Source organism: Thunnus albacares, chromosome 6, assembly GCF_914725855.1.
Source record: "Thunnus albacares chromosome 6, fThuAlb1.1, whole genome shotgun sequence".
NCBI lineage: Eukaryota > Metazoa > Chordata > Actinopteri > Scombriformes > Scombridae > Thunnus > Thunnus albacares.
This window is the reverse complement of record NC_058111.1, coordinates 11,315,864-11,343,424: the sequence shown is the minus strand read 5'-3', so window position 1 is coordinate 11,343,424 and position 27,561 is coordinate 11,315,864. Positions and strand designations below refer to the sequence as shown.

At 38.8% G+C, this 27,561-nt stretch overlaps 1 long non-coding RNA gene across 1 annotated transcript; it reads left to right on the top strand.

The window, feature by feature from the left end:
- The first annotated feature begins 2,579 nt into the window (after positions 1-2,579).
- LOC122984577 lies at positions 2,580-27,256 on the top strand. Its single transcript, XR_006403921.1, has 3 exons — positions 2,580-2,833; positions 9,346-9,460; positions 27,074-27,256. It is a non-coding gene; the product is annotated as an uncharacterized LOC122984577 (long non-coding RNA).
- The last annotated feature ends 305 nt before the right edge of the window (positions 27,257-27,561 follow it).

Genomic DNA, 27,561 nt, shown 5'->3' with positions numbered 1-27,561 from the left:
GCTCTACAGCCCCATTCCTGCCTCTCTCATTTTTTTTTCTCAATCTTTCTTTCACCTTTTCTTCCATTTCTATATCTTCTCCATCTCAAGCCCCCCCGCCCATGCTGCACTGCAGCAGGGTTCTGGGGGTGTACGGGTTGACAGGTTGAGCTCTGGGAGGTCGAGAGGGCAAGGGCAGCATTTGCAGATTGTGGGACAGAAAGCTGAGACAGCATGGCCTTCAGTGAGAACACAGTGTGCAGCAGGAATCGCGAGGCCACGCAGAGTCACAGAGAACCATGACCTTGAGCTGTGAGCAGAAAAAAAAAAAAAAATCAACACAAATCCATCGAGTCTGGACATGAGCTTGACGGTGCCCCGCGTGTGCGTGCACTTATTGGCATATGGTGTTTTGCTCAAAATGGATTAGACAGAGCCCCTCATGAATTATTGTGAAATCTCAGGATATCGCTGTGCACCACTACGAGATAAACAAATTAGCGTTTTTTTTATGATCTGCCTTAAATTGATATTCATGAATGCAGCATTTCATATGCAACAAAAGCTTTAGTCCTATGCTAAACATTTAAATTTTGATTATGGATTACTCTTATAACTATCCAATGGATAGGAACTATTGTATATGTATTTGTGTGTTTTTGAGCACATGAAATCCATAATCTGTATTTGGTCATGCAGTCCTTCCTGGTGCTGATGAATGATGTATGTGTGTGTGTGGCTCATATAAATGCTGAAAATAATACTGCTAAAAAACTACACAAAGTATCCAACACAAAGCCTCTGGGACATGAATCTTTGAATCATACGTGAGTGGAATAACAACAGTGAACTGTCTAAGAGGAGACTGATGGACTGGTTTAAAAATACATGTGATTCCAACTGGACTCAATCTTTATTTGGAACCACTCCTGCTGGATTGACACTATTACCAACCTGGGAACAAGAGTTGGATCGATTGTGCCTTTTTTCTACCAAATTTCATTCTCTTTGTAGTTAATATTATTCCACACTAAGATAAGAATTTCTGAGGTGCTGTATTTATACTTGACAGCATGTGCATATATTGAATGGTCCTTTTACTGATTCGCAAAGTTTAGCAGCAGCTCATTAAAGGCACTCTCAAAAGCTTAACATCTTCAGTCCTCCACAGACAAACTTCAGCAGATAAAACTTTAAATTCAAGTCAAAATACCAAAGCACACTACATATATTAGGTTGAATTATACTTTAAAATATTGTACGTATTGTATGTATTTTTTTTTTCTGTTTTATCGTGCACCCATTAAAAATTGCATCACAGATGTGACAATTTCATTTTAATGAAAGAACAAAGGGTGATATATATATTCTGCTGGAGTCAGCATATAGCCTTATATAGAACATATAATGTGAAAAAAAATCTGTCCAGGATGTTTCATCTAACTCTGAAGCTACTTAAAAGGAAATGTCATTACTGTAAATGTTTTGACAATCTTACTATTAACTGTATCCGTAGTGGCAACATTTTCAAGTACCAATCCTGTTTGAAAAATGTAATTTCAGCTTCTCAATGTCTTTCAGCTTCTCAAGGGACAGTATTTTTTGCAGCACAGACATGAATTTGTATTATATTGTATGATATTATGCTCTTTTATTGCATCAAGAATGTTTTATTGTATAGTATTATTGTATTGTATTGTGCTCTTTTCTTGTACTGAGAATGTTTTATCTTCTGTACGTCCTCAGGGACTACAGATGAAAATTTGCCAAATTATTTTCAAAAATGTAATTAATATGCATTGTCCCTGTCAAATAAACAAATTAACTATACTAAACTAAACACAAGATACATAACAAATATAATAACAGATGTTAAACATATAATAAAAAATGCTTGCACTCATGTCCTAACAGTTCTGAGCTGGATAGTCATCAGATCAGGTTGATGACACGGAAGAGTGGTTTTTCATTGATTTTCCTTCTCACTGATATAGGAAGGGTGGAGGGATACTTACTTCTTCTTCTTCTTTCTTTCTTTTGTACTTGTGTTCAACCCTTGCAGCTAGTTGTTTTCCCTTTAGTTGTGTTCTACGTGGTTCTAAGTGGTTTGTATCCATTTCTTGTGTTATTTGCAATAAAGAGAATGTGAGACATCTTTTGAAACACTGATTTTAGCAGCTCCCTTTCATCTCAGAGTGCAGTGGCTAAAAAAAAGTAAGAAATTAGGAGCTGGAGCTTCCCACAGTCATGGCATTGACCTAACCGGTATAAGCTGTTAAACATATTTTCAGCAGTGCTTAGGATTATGGCTGCTAATGTAGTGTTAGTCCAGCAGCTATGATATTGAGACAATATTGAAAATGTTTAATGTTTCCTATGAATCGAGAGGAATAAACGTATAGATTTTAGGAATTAAGGGGAACATTTGGGCTCAAATGGTTAAATACATGTTTAGATTATGTGTTTTTACAGTGAATCATAAGTCAGCCACATGTGTCACCTGTACCTTACTGCTGGCCTCCACAGCTGTACTGACTCTTAACTGAAAAATCAGCAACATCTGACTGACCCTCACTAGCCACCATACTTTGCAGTTAGCTAGTAGCTGCTAGTGTGCCCAGTGTGTGGCTGCACTGCTACTGTCATTTGAGCAGTTTTCTCATTTCTAGTGAGATTTTGCAGCAAGTTTAGTCATAATAAGATGTTCATAAAAGACAAAGATGATTGAATTAAAGGATTACTGCTTGATAAAACCAACCAGCACCTGATGGTGGAACAGATTGTTTTTCTTTTTACAAAAGAGCCTGTGGACAAACTTGCATCCAGATTGATTAAACCAGATTGTCCTTCAAAAGTAAGTTCATCTTCTGATCTGATAAGAAAAAAGAACAGTTTCAGGCAAAAAAATACTTTCACCAAGACCATCTTCAGAAAGTTTTATAGCCAGAAAGACTGACACACCTGTGCATGCCAGGTTGTCTACAGCTTTCATATCAGTTTGCAGCAGGGAGGAGGAGGAGGTTAAGTGGAACATTTAACAGTCTTTTTTATTGTCCAGTTGACCAGGCATGTGGGTAAAAGTTATAAAAGTATTTCCTTTGTTCAAATCTTCAAATGATTAGGGTTCAACAGGAGCTCAAACACTTAAGCACGCTTGAAACTTTCAAATAGCCTAAGTGTTCGGAGGAATCAATCTTCATAATCTCCTGCGAATGTTTATTAAAGCAATATCTCAGCTTGATTATTACAGGAAATTGATCACTATTTGTTGTTTTGGAGGAGAACAGCTGTTGAGTGAGTGCACTGATGTATCTGTTCGGCCATAATGCCACCATAAATGACACCACCACTGTGTCTTATTTAAATATGTGTCTTTCCAGGCAGCTGGCTACAGCTTTTGTACATGGAGCAAATTCCCTGTTTTAACCCAGGAGAGCAGATCCACACAGCTTGTAGTCGCTCATTTACAGATAGGGCACACTGAGATTGTACACCATCATCAGTCTTGAGCCTGAACTAGAAGTGAACCGGGAGTAATGATGGATTAATTGTCTTATACAGAAAGGAGAATGAGAGTTTCTCATGCTGGGATATCGTGCGGGACAGTGCTTTCAGTTTTTTTGTCTTCTTCTTCTTCTGTCTGTTATTCTCTAACTACACTGCGTGAGAAATGATGTGCAGTCAGGCTCACTGCTGGGTGACTACTTCCTTGGGAAATGTCGCTGATTTTCTGAATTGCATATGAATATGTGCAGGAAAAGATTGGAGGCTGATGATTTATGGTCAACTAGGAAGCTGCAGCTGTGATTTTCTTAGATTGGAGGCAAATTAATCAAAATGCAGCAGATTCTCACCTTGACTATATATGCTTTTTTAGTGATTTTTATCACTTTTTTTATAATACTATCTCTTGTTTAAAGGACAACACACACTGTAAATAGCACTGTTCTGCTTTGTTGGCCTTAAGTATTTCACAGTAATAATGTAGTTTTAGTGTAAAGTCAATCCCTTGATCTCTGCTTTCACCTTATCTCCAGAGAGAAAAAAAAGACAAAACAAAGGAAATGGAGGACATTCAGTTGTGCTGACATATGTACAAATAATACTGCACAGAGAAGGATTCCATACATCACAAAAATGAATTTTGTCTCATCAATTGCAGAGATTTCCGACCATTCATCTGTGTGAGTTATGGGCCCCTTTTAGAAGTGGACCCGTGCTACCTCAACCTTCACCTCACTTGTATATCTCAAACCTACTGTGTTGCTCTTTTGGTTTTGCCTGCCTGAGCATGTAGTGTAGTGACACATCCGCTGGGACAGCAGACATGAGGTTAAAGCAATTCACCATGGAAGAAGCTGGCGCCTACTTTGGCACCGGTGACGAGTGGGCAGAGACAAGCATAGATACCAGATGGCAGTGAATCTGTAATTACAATTCTCTGGTGTAACATGTGGGACTGGTGGAATGAAATGTCGCCGCAGCTTCAAATATCCTGCTTGCAAAAGTCTTTGTTTACTTGGCAGGGGGTTCAGCTGTCATCTTAGTTTCTTTGAGGGACACGCTTCTTGTCGTCAATGTCTGCTTAAGAGTTCAAGTTTTGAAGAAAGGCTGTTTAACACCATTGGATCGCAGTAATGTTAGTATTGGTGTCTGGCAGTGTCTTTGTGGAATGGTAATTACCAGCCTAATCAAAAACAGAATGAAGATGGACTAAGACAGTTGAACTGAATTTAAATAGGATGAGCCTATAATGGCTCCCAAATGGAGAGCAGGGTCTGTGCTCGCCCCAGAGGGACTCACCTGTGATTTAGCCCCCTTACTTCTGCATGTGACAGGGTGGCATTGTGGCACCGCCCGCCCCTCCCCTGTGACCCTGAATGCTCCCTCTTCCGTAGGAGGATGCATAATTGTCTAATTAAATGGAGACACAACAGCCCCAGCATACCTCATTAAAGACATCGCTCCATCAGCTCCCGCCTCTCCATTTCTTTTAAAAGACCCTGCTCATCCTGGCAGGAAAGGTCAAACAAAGAAAAGTGTCGGAGATGGTTTCCCGTCCGTCTGGAACTCCTTTTTAGAGAGTTATTTTATGACAATATGTAGATGAAAAGTTAATCCAGAGTTCTGTCTCTTCACTGTCATTTTTGAGACAAACTTGTTGTACTAGCTTAATAGCAAATGTGACCCATAAATAAGCAACAGCAGCCAAGAAGAGGCAACAGCACAGAGGAAGAGAAAGACAGCGTTTTGGAGATGATATAAAGTGTTTGCCATGATAATAATATACAGTATGGTGCTGCTGGAAAAGGTGTTAAGTGGTATGCTGCAACGCCACAAATAAAGTGAATGCAGTCATCTTTTTTGTATTAATGAGGCATGTACTATTGAATAATTTCAACAGATAAATGAGCCAGGTTTGAGCAGTTTATAAATGAGGCTGGTTGAGCAAAAGATTCCCATGTGACTTCTCTCAGTGCTCAGAATATAGTGAAATAATTAACTCAGATTACACCATCTCGATTGCATTATAAAAAAATATGTTATTTTTACATTTTTACAGGTATTTTTTTATTTTTTGGAATTTTATGTTTATTCTATTATTCAATCAGTTTTGTTCATACTCAGAATAGTGTTCTTGCATTGCAACATAAATACATTGTTGAATGCTGTAATTTTCTACAAAAATTACAGTAAAAAACACATACAGCGTACATTAGCTGTATTTTCTATGCCTGGCATAATCAGCAGCTGTCTCAAAATTACATGCAAATACATGTGTAATTTTCTTGTGCGCTTGTGTTAGGCCTCATAAAGGCATGTGCCTGTGTGCATCAGTATAAATGCATTTGTTATCTTCATGGTTGTGGTGACAAATGCTCCCCTGCCAATTTTTGAGCTTAATTTATACATTTTGTTCTGTCCAGCTGATGCTAAATGTAACCTTTCCAAGTCCAATTATTTATGAAGTCCTCCCTGCTTCCTTTACCATTGGTTCCCTCCACATACATCATAAATATTTGAGAAGATGTATGTTGCGGGGGTTAACATATGTCCCATCTGAAATTTCAGCGGCCCCTGCAGTGGCCAGCACGCTGTTGACAGAGCACCGGACCACTTTGTTTGGCATGTGAGACTATTATGGGTGTTGTTTAATCTCCTGGCCTGACATGGACATAGGTGCCCTGAATATGTACTTGCACAGGATCAGCTTGCTCATCCAGGTGTCTCGTGTGCTTGAGAAAATGAAAGAAATCAGTTCTTGTCAGTCCTTGATGCAGAGCGGTGCCGTAATTTGACATAAGAATCAAATACTAAACCTGACATCCAATCTACTCATAATCTGGACTCTATAGATTATATGTCAGGGATTTTAAAGTAGCTGCTTGAGTTTTGGGTCTGCAGGGAGCACAGATCTTATCCTTTGGAGTGACAGATTGAGACAGTGGACTGTGTTAACCACACTGGAGTAGTGCTGCTTTATATAGTATGTCTGCTGTCTGGAGGGATGTGGCTTTGGTCCAAGACAGTCTGAGATTGAGCTAAATAATCAGGTGTCTCTCACGGGGCAAGTTAGCTTCATGCAGTGGTATTATTAGTTGAGCCTCGGCTTCACTTTCCTACTGAGAAAGTTACTGTTGTTGCTGCTACAACAAAACAACACAAACTTTCTGCAATGCATCCTGCCATGACAGACTTTGTAAGTGACATCCAATAAAAGCCTTATTCAATACTGCAACTACTCTACAATTTCTGTACCTGTCCAGAAAATGAATTGAGTTACATGAGCACCAGGTAAATTTGCTAAATCCATATTAGTTGCTCCACAACCTCTTTGGAATGTGAATAATAAGTATCCTGTGTTACAGGTTGCACATTAAATGACTAAAGTAAGATTTAAGGCTGACTTGTATAATTTTGTTTATGTATTTACCCCTGATGTTGATGGATGACTTTGCTGCTTTAGTCCATGAATAATTCATCACATAGAGAATGTGTTTCACAAGTTGGCTCCTTGGCAACAATAATGAATTAGGAAATTGTTGGGGATAGTGTTATCTAATTAAACCTGGGTACAGCAGTCAGTTCAGGTGATTCAACAATGCTAATCAGCTGAGCGCAGTGCTTGAGTTACCTGGCCAGTGTAAAGGTCAGCTCATGTCAACCAAACATAAGTTTATAAGATTAAAGAGGCTGTACAGTGCGTGTCTTTTCAGTATATTAGTCTCATTATTACGCTGGATCTAATACAACAGTGTTTTGGCTTGGTATGATTATTATTTCTTATCCACCTGACTAGGGTGCTAATAACATTTCTCAACAACTTTAAACACATGAGTTGTGTTTTGCATCAATGCAATGTGCCCGTAGAATTATCTTCAGTAGAGCTGAAACAATTAGTTAATTAATCCATTAGGCAATAAACAGAAAATTAATTGGAAACTATTTTGATAATCGATTAATCATTTCAGTCATTGTTTTAGTCAAAAATGCCCAACATTCGCTGTTTCCGGCTTCTCAAATGTGAGGATTTCCTACTTTTCTTTGTGTTATATGATTGTATATCGAATATCTTCAGGATTTGGACTGTCAAGTCGGAGAAAGCAAGACAATTGAAGGGTCCATCTTTTTTTTTTTTTTTTTACTATTTTCAATTTAAATTTCATAGACTAAATTATACAGTTAATAGTTGATCAGTTAATCAACTAAATAAACATCAGGCTGATTGAGAATGAAAATAATTGGTAGTTGCAGCACTAATCTTCAGGCATTTATTTAAAACACATCCCCTTTGCTGTTCACATGCATCATATAGCGGATACAAGGGAAATCTACAGGAAATAGCTCAATTTAAACTTCACAATGTTACTTTACAGAATGTCTGAAACATGCAGACATACTCTCACAAGCCTTTTATCCTTTTAACCTGCTGCTGGACCCAGTGTAGATAGGTGCATAAAGGCCAATAGAGGGAGCCCTACAGCTGTCTGTCCTCAAGCTGAGACAGGGCCAAGTTGGGGGGTGGGGGGTGAATACCACTGCAGTTTCTTTACATGCAAAATGGTTTGATGAATTAATAAAAGCCAATTGTAAAGTTCGCAAGCATAGATACAGGTAGACAGTCACAGTCAGGGATTCATGGTTCTATCTCAGGCTTTCTGATGCACACTAAGCAGAATCTATCTGCTGGCCTTTGCTGTAAAAGTCAGGTGGAGAGCTTTGAAAAGCAGAGTGTGTCCCAGCAGATGGGTGGTGAGGGCGGGTGTGTGGAGAGCTTGGAGACAGCTGTGGTCCGTCACTATTTCAAGGTGTTTTAGCTTTCAGAGCCTTCCAGAGGTTTCCAAGAAGCTATAGGACCTGTCAGCTGGTTTGCTTCAACTCCAGAAAAAGAGACAAAGGGTCTCATGGGCCCAGCAGGCTTTTTTTTTTTCTATTACTACAGTCTTCATAACTGCTGTAGTGGCATTGGTTACCTTATGATGCCGTCAAGCTCTGCTGGTGCCCTACACTCCTGTGGGGGGTATTCATTATGATCTATAACCACACTGTACACAATAGTCATAAGGTGGCTCTTAACACATCTCTTGAAGATGAATGAGATTGCATGTTCAGAGTGACAGATGATTGGGAGATGAGACTGAGAATATTTTATCTATGTCAAGGGAAACAGGATTTTAAAACAGACAACTGGAATGTGTATTGCACTGATATTGCAAAATCTTTACATCGTAATGTTGAAGGAAGCAGTGCTCCCTCTAAATATGAGTTTTGAAGTGATTTAATTCACCTGGCTTTGGGATGATTGATGGACTTAATATATTTCATTAAATCAAGGATTTATATTTTCCTTGTAATGAGTCGCCGTGTTTAACCCGGATTTGAGGCCACGCAGGTCTGGTGTTAAACTCCAGTTGTTTCAGTTTGAAGGGCTCAGGAATATTACTTGAATAAATATTTGATGAAAGAGGAAGTTCTATCGATTCATTACACTGTGAGTAATATGTGTATGTGTTCATTAGGTGGCCTCTGAGTATCCGTGTTTAATATTCTTTGTTTACAGTGGAGGGTCACATATGGGAAAACGCATGAATATGGAGCAGGTAGCCTCCACTCGGCTCTTTGCTTTGCACAGATGCTCACCTTGTTTTCTGCACACACACATACTCTACATACACAGACTGTGATCACGTGTATACACACACAATCTCTTTAATTAAAACAATTACAATTTCATTTAGCAGAAAATTAAATCGTAAATTAGAATAGGTTTGGTGATGTGCATACATTTCCATGATGGACAGGGAGATTTCAGTGTTTTCGTTGCTTCCTGGTGTTAAAAAATATCTCATTGTCTCTCTCTTGCAGGATGTAAGCCTGGCTACAGTCTCAGACATCACCTCCTGACTCATAGGAAGGCAGCTTCTGGAGGGGAAAAGAGACAGCAAAGAGCAACATGAAGGGAGGTGTTGAACACGGGGGGGTGAGTGTCTTTCTGTGTGTACTTTTCTGCATCCCTGAGTGTCTGTATATTTGTGTGTTCAGCTGTGGCTTGAAAGAGAAAAGACAGGGGGGTGGTCTGTACCAGGAGAGAGGTATGGGCTCTGCCCTGCAGCATTTGGCACAAAGGCCCTACTCCTATTATGCATGCTGGCTGTATCTGTGGGAGATAAGGTTTGGTCCTGGGAGATAAGGTCAGGTCCTGCTAATGAAACACATGCTAAAGGTTTGCACAGAAAGCTCAACCTCTCAACTTCTCATTTCAGGTGTCTTCAATTTCAAGCATTTCATTCCCTCCATCACATTACTTCATTATCAATCACCTCTCCTGTCTTTGCATTTATATGAACAGACAGACTCGTACCATTTCATCATATCAAATCGCTCACCTGCAAACTGTAACCTTCAACATTTGCATGAATGAAAGTTAAATTTATCGAAGGACGTATAAAAGTGATACTCGGCTAATTACCGATATTCTGAAACATAGCAGTCGTGCCAGGAAGGTACCCTGCTGGAGCAGCTCTGGTTCTTTGTTTATATCCCTGTGCTTTGAGTGTAGCTGGAAGGCATGGCAAGTGGAATTCACTCAGGTGATGGGTTTAGTAGGAGCGGAGACAGAGGGGGAGCTCTCTCCTCCCCGCTGACTCTCCCAGCCGGCTCTGGCATTAAGTCAGCCCAGGTCTGTACCAGACGACAGCATGACAGCTGTTTCCTATGACTAGGTGAAAAACACATTGATTTACTTCCTCAGTTGGCCTCATTTGGGAAGAGATGGAGTGTGGCCAAAATACTCTCTCCACTGGCGGTGAGATGTGGACAGTAGAAAAAGGTCAGAGGCAGAGAGGAGAACAGAAGGGAAGCGCAGCTTTAAAAGACACGACCCGTATTTCAGCTGTAAATGGATTTTAACCTTTTTCCACTGTCTGAGATGAACCTTGATGCTATTTAGTAATTCTGCTTGACAAAGGCAAAACACATTAACTAAAGATTTGCTAAATTACGTTTAGGCCTCATTGAGAATATTTGAAAGCTGTTTTGCAATCTAAAAATAACGCCATAGACATGACGCCTATAATTTATGTGAAAACAGATTTTAAAATGGGCTGTAACTACAAATAGAGCTAAAACCAAGCCAAACTGCAGTATCTGCATGCTAGTTTGGTAATCTGTGGGACACCATCACATTTACTGCACTCTGTGTCCCAAAGAAGCTATATCAAGTGAAAGCTAGTGAGGCATCCACTGCTAGCCTGAACCTGCTAGCTAAACCTAAAACCAAATGTACCTTTTCATTTTTTTCCCAGCTGTTATCTGTAGATTAATGTAAAAGTAACTCCTGTTAAAGGCTAACTAGCTTAACAGATATCAGCAGAAAACAAATAATTCCTGAAAACAAATAATTTTTAAAATGTTTGTTTGAAATTAATATTCGTAAAAACCCACTATTTGTGCTTATCCGAACACCGTATTTAGATTCGGCTCCACCCTTAATACGAATGCTGTATAGCAATAAGCTTATATGATTTTGGTAAAATTATTAGCCTACAAAGGCTAAATGCATGCATCACAACCTTTTTAAAAAAATATTTCTACACTGATTTCCATAAAATTGCATAAAAACACTTTCAATTTTATTGCCTCTGTAGTTACTGCTTTCTTGTAGTGCAGAAATGTGGAGATGCTTCAGCGAGAAAAATATTGTCTAAAAAAACACCCTAAGATGTCTGGGATGATTAGTACTTCAATAAGCTGGACATTTCTCAGCTGTTGTTTTTCTCAGGATACAAGAAAACAGCAAATATTTTATCATGATAAGAGCAAGATGAACCATAAAGCTGCCTCATAACTACTCTCAGTTTCGGGCAGAAACGTCGTGTCCCTGCAGCCAGACATGAGCATTCGTCTGGCTGTCCATCGTATTGATTCGTCAAGTGAACCCACATGCTGACAGACACATTCCTTTTGTAAGTGAAGGCTCTTGAAAAGCCTCAGTGCTGTGCTTAGTGCCGGTCCAATACCTAAATGTAATCTCATAGCTAATCCGAGTTATAAGAAAACTTGCAGTAAGGATCCAATAGACACAGTAGATATTTCATTTTAATTCATGGGGCTGGTAAAACAGTGCTACAGGAATTAGGTATTACCTGATAACACACAAACTAGAGCTAGACATACAGACATATTTATCCAAAAAATATTTTATATTCTGTCTTAATACTGTTGCAATGGTCTCTATCTGTTATGTAAACACCATTTTCTGGAGAGGACACAAATTTATCAAAAGAAAAGTGAACATAATGTCATTCCTGTGCAGTTTGAATTACTCGTATAAGAGATCTTGGTTGTGCAATCAATAGTTCTCTCATGCTACTTCAAACATTGATCCTCTCCTTTGAGATTTAATTAGTTCCTGAATATGCTCAGTGTAACATGAATATTGTGGTATGGCTATCGAACACTAGGATGATCTATACTGCATTTGTCCAGGGATCAATTATGAATGTTGTAATTTGCTATTGATGTAATTGATTCATTTGTCCAATTATACTACAGACAGTCGTCAGCCTTTTTTTACTCAGCAGCTCAATGAGCGGCCCATCAGTGGGGCGTCCTCAGGAGTAACAATAAGTCTACCGCTGGCGGGCTTGCCTCTCATTTACGCCCTCCGCTGATTGGATATATACTAATCTGACAATTAGTTATGTGTGGAGCAGAAAACATTCTTTGCCTTCTTTACATTATATTCATTGTGTCAGGGTTAAGAGCAGAATGGATAATATACTCATTATAGCTGTAAAAATGTCAGTTTCTGTTCTCCTCACACCTTTTTACAGCAACTTTGGCAGATATTGCATTGCATATCGCCCTCTTTGTCTATCCCTACAATTTCTTGAAATCGGTTTTTCACAGTCTGTTCCGCCGTTTTTAAACATAATCGTGGTTCAAACCCTTTTCACAAACCATACCCAGATATATTACAACATTAAAATACATTTTGACTCATGAAAATCAAATCTACCATGTAACTAAAGATACTGGTTTTAGCATGCAACACAGATATTAGACTGATATTTTTGTGGTTGTTTTGGGGAAAAGTTTTAGCGAATTTTGACTGACAAGGTTACAAGTCATATGTTTTTTATCATGAATAAAATTGTATTGATTTTGCACACACTTATCATCGAAAACATTTGTGGTTGGTTCAGGGAACTCCTCTTTTTCACCCGCATCCTTCACTCAGTACCAAGGGCTTCTCTATACAGCTAATTACATACAAAATATGTCCAGCTAAATAATCAGCTCAATGAATCAATCATTAAAAATATCGTAAACTGTATGTAGTTACATCAGTTAATAATGCTTCCAGTACCGGCAAAGATGAAAAATATTAACACAATTTGAATTTGCTTGAGCAACCACCAGAGGACTGTACAATTTAATGCAAATTTACCAGTTTAATTACATCTCGTGCAACTACTCCCCAAACACTGCCGGTGTTCCAGCCGTTCACTGAGTGAACCAGCTCATTCTGTTCTCCCACAGCTAATTAAATCACACTGAGAGGAAAACAATGCAAAACCATAAACAAATTGAACAAAACCAACTGAATAAATTCAATAAAATGTGGCAGATAAACTTCAGGTGTAACCTGTGCATTCATTATCTGCTCAGCGGTCACGTTACATGAATAGCTATTTCAATGAAAACAAACTATTTTCTCCAGGATTTCTGTGAAGTTTATTGTTGGATTAATTGACACTTTCTGCAACATGCTACAGACAATTAAATTCAAATATACAGGCTTTAAAACTCAATTTAATTAGCTCTCTGTGAGTCCTTGTCACTGTTGTAAAAAGTTCTCACATCTCTTGTCAAACATCTTGCCAATCTGCTCATTGCATGATCTAATTAGCTCAGTTTCTTGCGGACATTGTATTTCATTTGATAAACCACATCTGTTTGCCTCACGTTGACAGCTGCTTATAAAAAGCTCATTCTGCTTACACCTGAAACTTCACTGCAAGTTTCAGCCTGATGTATATATAAACTACACACAGCAAGCTTTACTGCAGGGTCACTGGCCGCTTTCATCCTGTTTGATGAGCACTCACAAAAAACTGAGGTGTTAAATGTACACCTTCCTGACTTACTGCTGCTCCCAGTAGGATTATTCTAGTTAGTCTCTATAAAATAGCCCGATCAATCTTTGGTGTTTTTTAGAAAATCTTTTTCATCAAGGTTGTTAGGGCCTCCATGCTGTTTTTCTTTTCTTTTTTTCCAACATTCTGCTCCACAGTCACACAGCTGAGGGTATTGACACCTGCTATCTGCCCAGTTCTTCTGTGAGCAGCTGTGGGCAGTTTGGAGATGAGGATCCTTATTAAAGGGCACCCTCAGTAGATTTTAGTTCCATGGGAAAGAGAAAGTATTACTCATTCACTAAGTAAAAAAATAGTGGTCTAAAATCATAATCTTCACAGTACAAGGGCTTTTATCTACTTAGCATTTTGATAATCATGAGCAGAAAGTTGTGAGGTTCGTAAGTGACATACAACCACTCAACATTTGCAAACAAAAGCATTCACATACCAAATTACTGCTGTAATATCTCACCGTGAGACTTTGAAATCTGTAAGTGTTGTCACCGTCTCCAGCAGCGAGACATAATTGAAATTATGTTTCTTACTAAAACAAAGACGATGGAGCTGTTGTTGTTTGGAAGCTCGCTGTTTGTTTGAATCAGCCATCGCAAAACCTAAATGAAGTGTCAGCTTGTGTTGAAGGCTGATTTTTCACTGCTGGGCTTGTGCTGTTGTGAAACATGGAGGCATGTGGATAGTGTGAAATGCATGTGCACTACAAGTGCACTAGTCTGTTTTGAACAGGCTTTGTCGGCACAGTTGTAACTATCAATCAAAGTCAATCGATCAACATTTTTCAGTTGTCAGTTTTCGTGTTTTAACAATACTCCACACAGATAAGGGAATATTAAATTTTAAAAAAAATTACAGCTTTAAAGGCTGTGAAAACATGTTTTCTCAATCAACTTCTTACTCTGAGCGATGGGGTGCTACATGATCACACAATTTTCTGCAAACAGTTTTTCTATTTCAGAGATTTCTGTCTGTGGGGATGTTGTATACTTCTGTGTACCAATCAGGATTTTGTTGTATTTGACAATTGTGGAGTTGTTTGCTTATTTTTTAGTTGCCAGTCAAGTTGATCAAATCTGATTTCACCACACACACACACACACACACACACACACACACACACACACACACACACAAACACACAGTGTAATTAAGTGATGAGCTTTTGAGTGTTAAATAAGGTGATAAATAAGAATGTTGTCCACCCCCAATTTTACTTTGATTGTTGCTTATTTAGTCATCTATCTTTCATGTCTTGAAGAAATATTTATTTAAGGTTTGAATTTGAAAAGGTTTAGGGGGCTTTAATTTTATGGAAGCAATTCAGTTGACAAATTTATATTTGAACATGTTTCAGAAGAAAAAGAAAATCTTATCTTTGCATTCTGTCAGGACCCCCAAAGACTCACAGGATAAATCTGGGGGGTTGCAAGATGATTAAAAGACAAGGCTGGTGATTTTTTAAAATATATTTCTTCTTGTGACCAAATCTCATGTGCAGAGACCAACAATGAACTAATCTACTTACAATTTTGCGTGTGTATCCAAAGCCTGATATATGGTATTCCTGTGTGCCATAGAACTTAGTCGTTATCCAAAAACTATGACAACCTCTTCCTGAAGTTCTTTGAGAAATTTACAATGTAGTATAAAGTCAAGAGGTTGTGATATGTAGCACAACAAGCTAGTAAAGCACTGTAAATGGAACCACATTCCCACACATGCGCACTGGCATCTGCCTTACACTGAACTACTCTCCAGAGACTGAAAACATGATTGCTGTTATTAGTCTTTGGAGCCGTTTCTAAACAAACTAATGTGTCCAAAACTCTTCTTAGTGAAGGAACATATCACCCAGTGCAACGGTGTGGCTCACTGACGTGTTTTTAATCATTTTTGGACAACAACGGAGGTCTACAGCACAGAGGAATACAATATATCAGGCTTTGGATACACACACAATACTTGTAGGTAGGTAGGATGAGTTCATTGTTGGTTTGCCTCTGCACATGAGATTTGTAGACAATAAGAAAAATATGGAATACCGCCAGCCTTATGATTTAACATAAGAAAAAAAGAAGACAGCACTTTATGTGACTCTCAAATTTCAGCTTCTTTCCTGTAAAACGCGGTTGATTTTTACCCCTTCAAAGCTATTAAAATAATGCAATCTGCTAAGGGCACATTGCTCTGACAGTAATTGCGCTGAAATTTCACTCCTATTATCAGTGGATTGATCATGTCTGAGTTACTTTCGCTTTAGAGAGACTGCACAATTGTTGTTATTTCAGCTGCTGAAAACCCATCTTTCTTAAGCCTCCCCTCTTGTTGAGTTGCACTTTACGCTGTAGATTGGTGCTTATAGTGGTGAGTGCTTCGCAGGCTGGCGTCCGCACAAAGCGCCCAACAGAGCCTTTGATGTTTGCCTCGGCGGATCAAAGATGTTAGAGCGTGGACCTGCCAGGTGCACTGCTCTTTCATCTCACTTACTTATCTCTCTGCTGCTTCCCATTCTCAGTAAAGGGACAGAACAATGTGTCCTCTTCAGGCTCACTCCATAATTCAAACCAATAAGACTTACTTGATTTCTGATACTCCATTCAGAACGCACCGAATGATTTTGACTGTGGTATGTAATTTATATTTAAAAAGCTCAGATAAATATTGTTTTCATGGTTTTATTGTGCTTCTTTGCTTATCATTTTGAGTGCCATACGTGTGGGTAACAATGGCTAAAGCAACAATCCAGAGATATGAGCATCATCTTAAGGCTTTATCCTAATCCTTTGACCTCAAAGGAGAAAAGACAAGACCAGGATTTCTTGAAACTCATGAATATTTGAATGTCTGTCTCTGCTTTTTGATTGCTTGCTCTGTAAATGTTAGTCTTGTGTGGCTTTCACTTATAGCCAGAATCCCAGCTGACCATCCAGAAAATGACATGACCAAGTTCACTCCCAGTTTCAGGAGCAGACGTATGTTTTGTACGTATTTAGCATTTTGAACACATCACTATAACCAGCTGCCTCTGACCCAGAGTCGTTTCGATAAAACCTGGCCACTCCCTCTTTTTCCTGTTTGCTTTTCCCAACACGAGAACTCCCGAAGGACACCTCTAAGTGCCTCCACAGAGAATTTCCACAATATTGATTACAAATGAGATAATAAAAGCCAACATCATTTCATAGGCTCTGGGGTAAAGATAAGTTGTCTCCATTTACATATCACGTTGTGATTTATCCTTTTGTATACATGTCTCACCGTCATCCTCTCCTCCCCATGCAAGACTTATGGATCATGTATAGATGGATCCCTGGTTGCTTCAGCTTAGATCATTGATGCTTTGATCTCAATGTAAGCGGATGACGTCCTCATGCATAATCAGAGTATTGATTTTTCCCTCCCCTTCCTGGCAAATTGATTGGGAAACTAATTGTGCCCTTTCTCTCTCAGCAACATCTCACCGTGGAATAATTTCTCCTTTTCCAAACGACCAGTCTTGTTAAAGAGAATATAAGCAGTCTAACAATTTAGCAGGCAAAAGAGGCCATTTAAATGGCAATTAACATCACACTCTTCAGTTTAAGTGTGCCCACCTGGAGTTGTGGCTATTGTAATTGGTAAGTAAACATTAGTGGGTTTTACATTTCACAGGAAAAACAAACAAGACAATGTGTGTTTAAGTGCACTATCAGTATATTTGAAGTGCTTTATTGCAGTCTTTGCCATGAACATCAGGGTAAGGAGTTGGAGTGGCCAGCTAATCCTGTTTGAATGAGAAATGATGTCATCTTTGTGGAAAAATCTTGATAATTCATTCTCTGAACCATAACAGCAGCAGCAGATTGTTTCTTCTATTTCAGACTGGTTGCACAACCATCCACAAAATACGACAAACAAACAGAATAATGTAAGCAGTCCAGTCCAGGGGTAAACCTTGACTGAGTCATGTTACATGCTGAGAGTACAGGCTTTTTGGGGTATATTTGGAAATAATCAATTTCTTACATAAACTTACATTTTGGTAATCATATACTAAAAGAAATGGACATGATGGCTTTAGACGAATGATAGCTTTTGCAAGAACAAGAACAAGTTTCTTCCAAAGTAGAAGAAAACTGTCTATGAAGGAAGTAGGTCATTCAATCCTGACATTTACCAGACCACTAACTTCCTAATCAAACAACAAAATACTTGGTCTGTAATTGCTTTCTGATCTGACACCCCTGTCTACAGGATTACATCATTTGTCAATGCCCTCCAAAATCATTACAAATCATTGTTGTAAAATAACATTTACTGATCTGACACAGCTAGGGTTTAAGTTTGGTTAGGTTTGGGCACAAAAATGACTTTGGGTCAAAATTACTTCTTTGTTAAAGGATAGGTTCATAATTTGTCATGTCTGTCTTAAAATAGGTGCCCAAATAAACATTGAAATGGGTTTTTCTTGCTGTAATTATCCCTCCTGTTCATACTGGCATATTAAGGGATCCCTTCATAATGCTCTTACAGTGTAAGATAAGATAAGATAAGATAAGATAAGATAAGGTACTTTATTTGTCATTGCAGGCATACAATAAGATCATGTTTGGTAACTCTAAGAGTCCTGCAGCAATAGAAAACAAGATAAAAACAAAATAACAAGAGAAAAACAAGATAATAAAAAAGTATTGCACAACAAGTTAGATAGCCACTGGAAGGCTTTGTCACTTGAACATAAACAAATGTTGCTTTTGGGGCATTTGCTGAAACAACTGATGTAATTTCTCTTGGAAGGACAGTCTCGAGAAATCACTAAAATCTTGAGAACCATTTCAGTCCACTGCTAGTTTGGTCTGTGAAACTGACAGGTTTAAAGAAAATATATGCAGTCTTGACAATGATTGATGGCTGTCTTATGTGTAAGAAATCTCAATAATACTAAAAAAGACAAGAAAATGAGGTGTGTTGCAAGCCATTTGTTTCTGGGGACAGGCCGGCTTTTGTGTCCCATCACTGCCCATGAAGCCCCTTCGCCTTGAACAAACAGATACAAAGCTCATTTCACCACAGCAGAGAGTGATGGAGAGGGGCCTGTCTGTATTTTGTCAGGCCTTTGATGGAGTCATTGACTGTGAGGTTCCAGGGATGAGGAGCGTCAGTTGCTCTGGATTCAGATGGAAACTCGAAGCTCAGAGGAGCAGAAGGTAGAACAAAGCAGACCCGTCCTGACCCGAGGTGCACAATACCTCACAACTGTGACCACTTTGATTACAGCAACAGAAGACTATAGATGGGTTAAGAATCATATAAATTGTCTCATATGAAGCATTATAGTCATGCGTAGCAGTGGCTTTAAGCAGCGTTCTGCCACAATATTATCAACAGAATTCAACAGAGATCTTTGACTACATGGTACATGACACTGAATATATGACAGGAAGTCAATCTAACGTGTGTGCTCAGGTATCCAAGGTAACAAATCCCAGTCCAGGGATCTTTTGGTGCTGGGGTCACGCAGAGGGATTGCTAGTCACATTTTTGAAAAGGTCAAATCAACACCACGCTCCGTCATACAAGTGCAGGTGGTTTCACATTCGAAGTTACACGTATGCTGAGATATCAGGGACATTATAACACAGAGCAAAGGTGGAACTAACTAAGTTAAGACTGCAAAGTAGTGACTGAATTATGACTGAGTAGCTTTTTAGTGCACTTGCAGTCTTGTGAGCATTTTTAAGGGGTCAGTAATTTTTCTTGTCATATCAACATTTCTAGGGTGACGTTGTTCACATGAGATCTATATAAGCTGACTTTCTCATTAGGAGGAGGTGGAAATCAGCAGAGAGCACGGTTCAAGACCACCTCAAAACCAATGCCCGCTTCCCATTTCAACCAACAAAACCGGGTGTTTTTTGTGAGACCTCAAGACATTTGCAGCCATTTTTATTTTTTAAATTTTTTTCTTATTTTAATCCAAACCATGATCTTTACCTAACCCTAACCAAGTGGTTTTTGTGCCTATAACTAACCAGACCTTAATCACAGCATTGTCACATCATAAAAAATCATTATTCAACTGATAATGGCCAACAATGAAATGTAGACATTCAACGTTGCAGAAACGTACAATGCTAATGTTTATTCTGGCGATTGAGTTGATGTACTGTAGACTATTGTATATGTCATCTTCCTGTGAAAGTTAATTTATACACTGAATATCTTCTTAACAAGTAACTTATTACTTTAATTCAAGTAAATTTTTATTATATTTCAACACATAATTAAACAAAATTTCTTTGAGGAATATACTTAGGCATGTTTTTAAAAATTCAAACCCATTTTAAGCACCAGCAATCAGTTTATGGAGGAACCAGTTTACTTTAAATGAAGTGTTTGGCAGATCACCTGCCAGCATCTGAACTCCCCTTCTGATGGCAGAACTGGGGGGGGCTGCATCCAGCAATTTTTGTAACTTTTTAAAACAACAGTCATGCCCACTTTAAGAAGGAATTGTGCTGTTGAGTGGAGGTGAGAAAGTCCGAAAACGTTGGTTTACTCTCGTCACTTTTCTGTGGTCAGCCCAGTGCAACACCATGAATGCCTTTGAGGGGAGATTGTTTGGAAGTGTGCGCCGTTATCCCCATCTGTACGGTTTATTGCATTGAGACAAAAGACAGACAAAGACACAAAGTTCTTGGAAAGAGATCAGGGACCACACATCTTGTGTCTCCAAAGTTGGGGTTGGTTGGGGTGGCTGTGGCTCAGGAGTTAGAGCTGGTTGTCCACTAATTAGAAGGTCAATGGTTCGATCCCCAACTCCTCTTGTCTGCATGTCAACGACTAGGGCAAGATACTGAACCCCAAATTGCTCCCCAACAAGTGTGCATGAGTGGAAATGAGCAGCAGAAACATTAAAAGCGCTATATAAATGCAGCCATTTAGCATTTACATCTTACAACCTAGTTTGTTTGAAGCATAGTGAAACCTTAACTGTGTGCTACTGTACCAGTCGGCAGTGGCGTTCAGTGTACTGCTGTAAATTGCATGTGTGAATGAAACTATTTTTGTCTTTTTGTAAACAGTCTGAACAGTGCAGCAAAGGTTTATTATATAAGATGTATTTGTTTACAGACTTTGAAGGATAAAATGTATTTCATTGTCCTAGGTGAGAGTGAGCAGCAGAGCTTTGAGTGTATTGACTGCAGAAGCTGTTAAACCATATAAACTGAGTGACTTTCAAAGTAATGTGGAGATGGATTCGTGGGGAGCAATCATTGCCATAACAATAAATTTCTAGTTTTAGGGAGCGCACTGCACAATCCACCACAGCTCTGCTTTATCTTGACAGGTTCTGCTAGGATTAATAGCCTCTTTTCCTCCATGCATCAGCAGCGTGCAGGATCATTGGATTTTAGCTGCTCAGAAAGCCAAAAACATGCCAAATGATAAGAACTTAAAATGGAAATCCAACTCATTTAGCTTGTATAAACTGCTATTTTTATGCTTCATAAAACAACCATTTGACCCACGATTAAAAACTTTGGCAAAAAGCAGACTTTGTGCCCAACTTAAACAACAACTAAACTAAAGCATGAAAATATCTTTCAAAGTGATTTGTCCTCAATTACAACATTTTCAAAAATGTTCTGGGGTTTATTTTATGCTCAATTTGTGGTTGTATTCACAAAATATGTCGCCATACAGTGTCCTGAATGTATATTTAACTGTAATCTACAGTTATTTTATTGATGCATTTAATCACATACATTCATTAGAGTGATAATTGTAAACAGATGGAGCATATGACCAACAGTAGAGCAGAAACAAACATAACTGAAGGTTAAATGACCAGTGTGTAAGATTTAGGGAGCTCTATTGGCAGAAATGGAATCTAATATTCATAACTATGTTTTCATTAGTGCATAATCAACCGAAAATAAGAATTGTTGTGATTTTGTTACCTTAGAATGAGCCCTTTTTATGTACATGGGGAGTGGGTCCTCTTCCATGGAGCCTGCCATGTGGCACTGCCATGTTTCTACAGTAGCCCAGAACGGACAAACCAAACACTGGCTCCAGAGAGGGCCTTTTGCATTTTTTGTGAGTTTCACAGTCACTTTTGGTTCTACGACACACTTGAAGGGGGAGGGGTATTCAGCTGGTTCCAATCTGCAACCTCACCCCGAGATGCCATTAAATCCTATACATATATATAGTATGTACAATTGTGTGAGGCTGGTTTCTGTATCTGAACAAACTCCAGGCTGCATTTTAGGTATGAAAACTACAATGTTTTGACTATATTATAGTTACAACATGATTATTGACCATCTTGCCTGTGGGCACCTAAACAGTAGTTGTTAGGGGACGGTGGACTACCAAACCTTTCAGGGCTCCACTCTCTAATTTGATTGCTTTGGAAACAGATGTAGAATAGAATACTAAGCCTGCATTCAGAAAGTTCACACTCAACCCTTTATTGGCTAACAAAGTTGGTTATTTAGAGGTTCAAGAAACACAAGCTGATGTGTATCGGTCATTACACTGAATATTGAATTCTTTTGAATGTGTTATATTTAATCTCCCAATACAGCTGTTGCCAATTTGATCTTTGCTGAGCAAGTTTATATGTGATGTTGGCATCTGCAGTTCACTGTAACAGCAATGCCATCAACAATGGCTTAGATCTACATTTGTTTTTTGGGGGGTTTTTTTCCGAGAAAAAGAGAAGAATCTTGCTGCATCTAAGCTTAGACACTGTTTCTACAAATACGGCCATTAAAGGCCATTCCAATGTATCTTAAATTGCATGACTGAGTATGATATCTTACAATGTCTTAAACAGTAAATTACTACATTTGGTGCTTTAGTATCTGTTATGGTCTGCTTTGTTGCCCTGTGAAATAGGAATGGAGAGCTGTGTCCTTCATAACAAATTAGCCTATATTCTTTGTGTAAAATATTAACTGTGCTTAATAAAGGCCCATGTGTTTACAGTTGCATGAGTCATCAAGTTTAAGTTTTAGGCGGTTTAGAAGTTTTATATATTTGTGGAGCATATTAAAGTCCTGACTGTGCTGCAGTCTGGCCAGTGCGCCTCTTTATGAAGTTTATTATAATGTCTGTGCAAGCAGCATCACAATAGGGAAGTAATAACAGATAATATACATTTACAGTCACTTGGTTCCAGCTCAGCAATAAAAATGCCCAAAGTTTTTCCTAACTTATGTTATGATCCTTCAAGGGCTTTTTTTTTCATCTCACATTTTTCTTTCTTATTCCTGCAGTAAAATAAACGGGCAATCTATGATTTTCAGATCTGATCGAAGATCTACGCTTAACATTGGGAGATACAGCTGAGGTTTGTAGTTTTAGCACTGAGCTACTTGTCAATCGTCTGAAATGAAAAATTGATAGCAGTGCTGTGAGCTGTCCAGAGTCAGTACACTGGTATTAACCCCAGTTTCCAGGGCCGAATGTGATATTTTGGAGCTCAGAAAACTCAGGGAAATACTGGAACCTGCTGGTGGAAAAATGATGACCTGCAGTCAGAGTGCATCCTTCATTGACAATTACAGAAATATTCCTGGTTCTTTTTCCTGGGAGCCAATGAGTGAGGGAGAGTTTGTAATCATCCATTTCAATTATTGGGTGTGTGACATGGGTATTTACATTGCCAGAGTGGCTCCACTGCTCCCACTAATGGAGCCACCATCTGGATCTGCTCCTGACTTCACTGCAAGGAAAACAGGATGCAAGACCACAGACGTGCAACTGGAGTCAGTTCCCATTGGAGGAGGCAGGTGGAGATGAGAGGCAGAGGGCTGCCTGTGAAATATCATCCTTTTCTGTTGGACTGGTTCTCAGTCCAGGTGCTTTTATTAATTTAGTATGGTTTAGCAGTTTTAAGTCAGAAGGTCTTGATAATAATTAAACATGGCAGTACATTCAGTTCATACAGTTGATTTGCTTTTCATATTGATGCCCCAGAATAATACGTGCAGAAATACAAGTGTAACACTGAATATGTTACTCACTTACTTGTTTCCTGGCTTGAGTTTTTCCTCTCTCCGCTGCCTCCCCAGTTAACCTTTCACACTCCATAAGGTGCTTTAACATTTGGCTCTCATTTTGATGTGTCCAGTCTGCCTGCCAGCGTGGCCATTTTAATGATTTTGTACTTAATCCGTGGGAATTTTCTGCAAACTATTCCCCGACTAGAAAAGGTCACATGAATTGAGTGATATTGGAAAGGGTTCAAGGCTTTAAGAAATATCACTTCGCTTAGTTGCTCTTCTGTTCACTGTTTTTGGCCAAGAATTCGGCTTTCTTCACTCTGGACCTTTACTGACTCACTAAAACAGCCACAGAAATGTTGTGATCCTATTAATCGTGCTGCTGTTCGTTGTTTGGTTTCAGCTTTATAGTTCACAAAAAAATGTCGGAAGTCGTTGCTCAGACAACTCAAAGTGCAGATGAAGCAGCTGAGTTTTTAACTTTAGATTAATTGAAAGAATATCAAGAGAAAATTCTATTTCATCACCTGTAAACTGTAAATTGGTTGATTTCATACATTACACAATAAAAATGTACTCACATTCAAATGTGTGCATTGAAAAAAGAAAGTTTTGTATAAACAGCTTAGAGCTTGAGCTTAGTTTGAATAGTTTGTTTCCACAACAAAGATGAGACAAAAACTAAAAACATTTGAAAAGAAAAACTATGATGGAATGTATGAATATCAATGAATAAACAAACTGAAAGATAGATGAATTGACGAATGAACTTATTATTGTTTTAATGCACAGTCTTGTTCCACAACCTGCATACACTGCAAAGTCATTAAATTTAGCTCCTGACTGGTAAAACAAAACTTGCATTAAGAAGCAGTATCTTGCATTTCAGTAATGTTTGTCACTGCCAGTAAGCCTAGGTGGCATTACCGGTTGTTGGAGGGGATGGAGGTAACAAAATATTAGACTAAATTCATCTACAGTTCCACTGAAAATTAGACAAGACACGACAACAAAACATCTGTGACAAAACCGTGAGAACAGGTAGGCTAGCAAGGCGACTTTTACAAACAGGGAAGTTAGAGCTAATATATCATTATCATGTTAACTGTAAAATGTACTTTCTTGCAGAGAGTTGAATGATAAGATAGATACCATTCTCATGTCTGTATAATAAATATGAAACTAGAACCAGCAGCTGGTTAGCTTAGCTTCGTATAAAGACAGGAAATATGTGGAAAGAGAGCTAGCTTTGTTCTGTCCAAAGGTAGCAAAATAGACAAAAACAAAAAACAAAACACCAACTATAAAACCCATTAATTAACATATTACTTTACTAGATTAAATTAATGTTACTTTCTGTCTTTCATATTTAGGCTATCTGAGGGAATCTTCCTCTAGATGGTTGCTGAAGGAATAATATTGATGTCATCTAGTTTTAGCTGCTAAACCCAGACAGTGAATAGTATTTTATTTAAACAAATGAGTGAGTACAAATGAATACAGCTTCTTAAATGAGAATTGAGAGAGTTTTTCTGTTCACTCACTTCAAATAACAATGGTTTGGGAATGAACTGTATTTACTGAAGAGTTACAAATCAAAGATTGCACCAGCTGTAGCCTCACGATGCTTAGAAGAAATAAAAAAAAATACAAATACACAAAGAATACGAGATTCAAATAAAAAGTTTTTGTTGCCTAAAACTAGACAAGAGCTCACAGTGATGACTAAAGTATGACTAACATGCCTAAATGAGGTGCCAAAATTAACCCCGATTAAAAGTGATGATATTTTAGCTTTTGTGAGACTTGAGGCTAATACAGTAAGAGTGTGTCTACCTGAGGTGCAGCCCTCAGGCACAGGCTGTGACAGGCTGTAAACAAGGCTGTGTTGTGCTGTATGTAACAGCAGATGAAGGCACTTTACTGTCCCTGCTTGCTCTTACCAGTCCATGATGCATCTGTGTGATCAATGGGACCCTTGGCTTTGCTCTTATCCCTCTGCCTTCCTCAGTAATCAGCGGTGGGATGTGATCAGAGACACCCGCCTGTCCTGTCTTCGTCTCATGTTTTACAGGACCAAAGTATTCCTTCTGACATTTCTGACAGTCCTGTGATGGCAGGGCAGAGACGAGGGCTTTGTCCCAGCGTGATATTTATCTTTGAAATTGAGGAGTTAGACCTACAAGCAACCACCTCATGTGCCTCGTACCCTCTGGCTTTCCTTAGGAACGTCTTTCAAATGATGAGGATGAAAGATTAAGTGCCTCAACTCTTTTGGCCTTGGGATTTTACTGCCAGATCTCATTTTAATATCAAGGTATTTCAATATGCACAAGTATGAGCTTTTTCTTGGAAAGAAAAATCCTTAAAGATACATCACATGAACAAAACTATATAATAGATGGCCCAAAAAACACAGACACTGAGTAGTAATCATCATCATTATATGGCAGACCCTTCACTTCGACTCCTAATCACTTTCACTGCTTTGGTAAAAGCGTATCTATAAAATGAATGACGTTTCGCTTTTTCTGCAGAAGAGAAGTGGGATCACTCCCTCAAAAGCAGCTCTTAAAATGCTGTCAATCATGGCAGCTCAGTGCATGCTGGACTTGACAGTGCTTCCTCTGACACAGTCACCAGGGAGCGTTTGTCTGTCATTCGCAGACAGTTCAAGGTTAATTGATGTACACCATAAAATATTGATAACAAAATGATCGCTTACTGCTCTCAGTGAGCAGGATCTCGTATTATGCATGTAAACCACGCTTTTTGGTGAATATGTATTACATTTGAATAGGCAGTGTGATAAGAAAATATAACCATACAGCCCCCTCAAGTTAGTCATTTGCACATTTTGGAAGTGGGTTAATGAGTGCTGGCTAATGGGAAAACTTTTCTCTTCCCTCAAGAACCACAATGTAATTATTTGATTTATGAGTGGCTAGAAGAAGAAAGCAGCAGCCGATCACTCTCACCACCTCACAGGACTTCAGCCGGGGGTTTGTTAGACAGAGTAGCTACCTCTATGTGCACAGTCCGCTATCACATTATTACAGCACCGCCCTGAAGAAACACCGTTGTATAATGTAAAAGATCTGTGTTTGTTTAATACTCTCCCTTCATCCGGAGCAGACAGTGGAATTAGATGGAAAACAAATAATTGTCCGGAGGTTTTCTCTGAAACAAATCAGAGCAGTATTCTGAGCATATACTTAATTTGCACTACAGGGATTCTTTGTTATTTGGGCATGTAAACCACAGGACTGTATTAATACAAGAGAGCAGAGAATACACTTAATCACCACACACTGAGTGACATTGTGATAGCTTTGTTTTTGTGCTTGTTGGAGTTGTTGGAAGGGTAATCTTCTTGTTACTGTAATCCAGCTTTTGGAGCTGACAGAAATGCCTCTTGGTTCATTCTTGTGCTGACAGAGTCTGGAGCAGTGAGCTGGATTAGCTGACGCTACAAGTCTGAAGAATGCAACAGTGGACCAAAGGGAAACGACTATTTGCCCTTCAACACATTTTAGAATATTTGTTCAGGAAAATATTAAACTGTACTTCCAGCTGACAAAATGTCAGCACATGATTGTACAATTTGTCTTTGTCGTCCTTTAATTAGGTTAAGTGAATGTGTTGCATGTCCAGAGGCATAATTACATGCAGAGGTAAAAGGTTGTGGTGCACTTTGTCAGTGAGAGAGGCTCTGTGCCTTGTGTCAGCGAATGACTGCATGCTGTCATCACTTACTGGAATGAAAAATAGCTGCTGTGTGCGGAAATAAAGGAAGAAAGAAAGATCCTTCCCCTGCAGATGAAATAGTTTGTCCTAAGTGCTGTTTAATGAGAGGCTGCCAATCACATAAATGAAATAATTGCTCCGGCTTAATTAAAATTATTCAGTGCTAATTCTGTGGAGGA